This window comes from Penaeus monodon, chromosome 16 (assembly GCF_015228065.2).
Source record: "Penaeus monodon isolate SGIC_2016 chromosome 16, NSTDA_Pmon_1, whole genome shotgun sequence".
NCBI lineage: Eukaryota > Metazoa > Arthropoda > Malacostraca > Decapoda > Penaeidae > Penaeus > Penaeus monodon.
This window is the reverse complement of record NC_051401.1, coordinates 21,051,422-21,055,651: the sequence shown is the minus strand read 5'-3', so window position 1 is coordinate 21,055,651 and position 4,230 is coordinate 21,051,422.

The window sequence follows — 4,230 nt, the reverse complement described above, 5'->3', positions numbered from 1 at the left end:
AAATGAATAATAAAATAAAAAAAAGAAAAAAAAAAAATAGAAAATATGGATGTGATTAAAATGATGATATAATAGTAAGATGCCATTAATGAAACGCTATTAGGATAAGAAAAGGAGATAATGACAATAATAGCAATAATCATATAATGAAAATGAAGACAAAAGGTAATGATAAAAATAAAAATATTGAAATATAAAAATATCAAAAATTAAAATTTTCACTGATATACCCAAGACTAAGTAGCTAACGTAAGGATAAAAAAATAATAATAAAAATATTTAAAAAATAATAAAAAATATTTAATAAAACATATAAAATTTAAATAACTATACCCGAAAGCCAAACATTAATTATTCAAAATTTAAAATTGTAAATAAAAACCCACCACCACACGGCGCGCGCGCCGCGTATTAATTTATGTACAGTATATTTTATTTATATATATAAAATATATTTATATAATATATATATATTATATAGTAATAATATTATAAAAAATATAGGGAAAAATAAAAATATGTCACGAAACATTTTCAAAAATCATGAAATTCTTTACGGCGTTTAGTTTACCTCTTCGTCCTTACTATTTAGACGCTGAGTGGAAAACCTAAACGACGTATGTAAATATAATATAAAAATATTATATATATATATATTAAATTTTTATTATATGTAAATATAAAATTTTTATATATATTATATAAAATATATATATATATATATTGTATATATATACATACACACACGTTATAAATACATGTGCATAATTTTATTATTTAACTGTAGAGTTGATGTATAATTTTCTGTCTGTCTGTCTGTCGTCGTCTGTCTGGGCGTATGTAGTAGTATTATCACACACAACACACACACAGACACACAACAACACACACAACACACAATATATTATATATATAAATAATATTATATAATAATAGTGTATATTAGATAAAATGTATATATATTACATTAAAACAAAATATATATCAAATAATATATAATATATATAATAATATATAATATTAAAAACAAAATTTTAAATAAATAAATTCCAAATTAAGTCACGGTTAACAAAATTTCACGAATTGGGGAAATGTTTACTTTCCTTACAGTTAACATTGTTAAAAAAAATAAAAAAATTTATCCTTTTAGTGGCAGTGTTTAAAAAAAGAAAAAAAAACATTGCATATTGGCTTAATTTTACACCCTATTCACTCAATGGTACTTTTTATAGTTTTAATAAACTTTATTGTAATTTCCTGGTTTTAGTTTGCAAAACAAAAACACAGGCAAAAAAAACAAAAACCACAAGCTTTTACATCAACTCACCGGTAATTAAAATTTTGCTTACCACATCTTACAATGTCTGGAAACTTTTAAACTATACTACAAAGAATCAGATGCCTTAATAGTGGAAAACCTTTTAATTAACATATTCCATCAAAAAAACAAAACAAACCCCCAAACCTTTTCTTACTCCTTTGCACAGCGTCGGCCCCAAAAACAAAAAAAAGGAGGCAGCGATATGTGCCATAAAGAAAATTTTAAACACTTATTACATATCTCTAGTAAATGATGGACAGTAATGATTATGTTGAGTAATTTATAATATCGACACAAAAAAATAATGATGGAAATTATAAGGTTGAAGTGAATCATAAACAAGATAATGGCGATGGGAAAAAAAATATGAAAAAAAGATAGTAATTTAGTAATGGAAATTAATGTAGTTGAAATCCCCTCCCCGGTCCCCCCCTTGCTCTGACGTTATTAGGCATTTGTTTTTTAACGAAGTGGTATTGTCAGAATAATTAAAACCCGGGATGATTTGGTTTGTCCACCGTATGATGTTTTACAGGGGCATGAAAATTTATCTGATGAGGGGCTTTTTTTTGAAAATTACATGTTCAAAATTTTAAAAGAAAACCCGGTTTTTGGTAAAAAATTTCTGTATACATAAATAGAACATATGAATTTTTGGAAAAATATATGATTAAAAATCTTCTATCTATCTATCTATCTATTTTTTACCACAAAAAAAAAAAAAAAAAAAAAAAAAAAAAAAAAAAAAAAATATATAATGAATATAAATATATAAATTTATTTTATATATTATATATAACATGTACACCAATAAAAAAATATATAACACACACACCCACACACACACATATGATGTAGTATACATTTTAGATACTTTTATACACAACCAACAACACACATATATATTATATAATAATATTATTATATATTAATATATATATATATTTTAGGTTTTTCACACAATAAATTTCAATAATAAAATATACATACATATATAATATTATATAAAATTAAATATATAATATAAAATATATACTACACAACATCCATGGGCAGGGTTAGGTTTGGGGGCTTTAATGCATGAAAAAGAGACAAAGAAAGTGACAAGTGGTTTTAACCTCTTTCCAAACATCTGGTGATGCAAATTTATATGTATTAGAGTGCCAAGTTTAAAATCTTTTCAGTGCATGTTTTAGCTCGTGAATGAAGTGCATGGTTCGTCAGTTTTCAATGATTTGGGGAATGGTCCCCTAGCTCGGTTTTACAGTGCTCAAAGAATGTTTAGGCAAAGTTGTGTTTGTCACTTGTGCATTGCAGAGCCAAAGGCTCGCTAGGGCCCCGGGAAGGGGTCCTTTTTCCTTTGATCATCCGGTGGGCCTAAGTAAGCAGCTAGGCGCGAGCCCCTCCCAATCCCCGACATTGCTGTCTCATCGCAGCCCCACAAGCCCGGAAAAAACGCAATTTTATTTTACAAGCCCTTATGGGGGAAATGGGGTCATATGTCTATGAAGGGAGATAGCGCTTACCGTTGACGGATGCAGTGGGCCTTTTATGCAAAGAGTCCAATCAAAATGACTTCACAAGACAAATTTAATCAGGAGGATAACAAAAGTTTTTTGGCCTTCCAAAATGTTTTTCCACTGATAGGAGACAGTTGCCTAGCCCACAAAGCCCTTCTTGTCCACCTTCTCCCGATCCCCATTCCCAGCTGCAAAAATCCTATGCCCCCTAATTTTTCTTCCATCCACTTGTTTCCCAAGCCCCCTACACAAAAATTGAGAAAGTATCAATTTTTTCCGTCAGATGGACGATTTTCCCTCATGATCGAACTTCAAAATGTTCACGGTTGAGACGTCATACAGTCTGCTGTCTTTCCCCCGCTTTCAAAAAATCTGGAACCATTTGGTATCCCCTCAACTTGACGAGACCCTTCAGTTTTTTGCTTGGTACAACTACACTCACCAGTGACAGATTTCAGATTTTTCCTGCCAGGGGTTTTGGTTCAGGCTACATTGGAGCTGGTAACAAGACCTGCATTTTCAAAATTTAGGAAGGTGAATTGGGAACATTGGAAAGCAAGGGGTAATTATGCCTGTATGGGTGACCCAGAAAGGTGCCCCCCTGTGGTATTTGGGGGCTACGAACAAAAGTGTACGAATAAACAGAATAACTAAGTTAAAAATCAATGTCCTACCCCGCACATCTGTCTCCCATCCACCCTGCCGTCCACATCATCATTGGGCCCCCTTCACCCCGTGGAGGCTCATAACCCTTTATCACACCTTCGGAAGATTTAAGCCTGCAGAGGACCCATGGGGAATGCTTGCAAATGTATCGAATTGGTAAAAGTGGTTTTAGACATCTTTCCCAATTGACATTTCCCGAAAATGGGATCCTTTGAAAGGAAAAAGTTTATTGGGCCACCCCCATTATATTTTGGAGCTTATTCTCAGCAAAGACGGCATCTCGGAGATGCGATAAGCCAGTGGATAAAAACGAAGTTTCAAGCTTCCTAGGGTGGGGAATCAAATGGCAGATTCACCCCAGACATCGCCACCATTGCACAGCCCTACTACTCGATAAGTCCCATCATTCATTGGACTCAGTCAAGAAACTTGATTCACCACCTATTTGGACCTTTCAACCCTCCCGCCGCAATGCATCAAACAGACGCCTCACATCTTTTTGGATTAATACGCACTCCCCCAGGGGTAGACCAAAGACAGATAGTTAGTTCAGGTCTCTGCTTCCCGATGGAAGTTGTGCCGGATACATTTAGCTGGATTTTTGTCGTCACCTGGGCCAAACAATCCAAAAGTTTTTTTCCCCCAAAAGCCAAATATCCCCCCCCCTTTTTGGGTTTTTTGTTTTCCCCCCGGCCCCCCACCCCTTCACTTTTAAAATTTAAA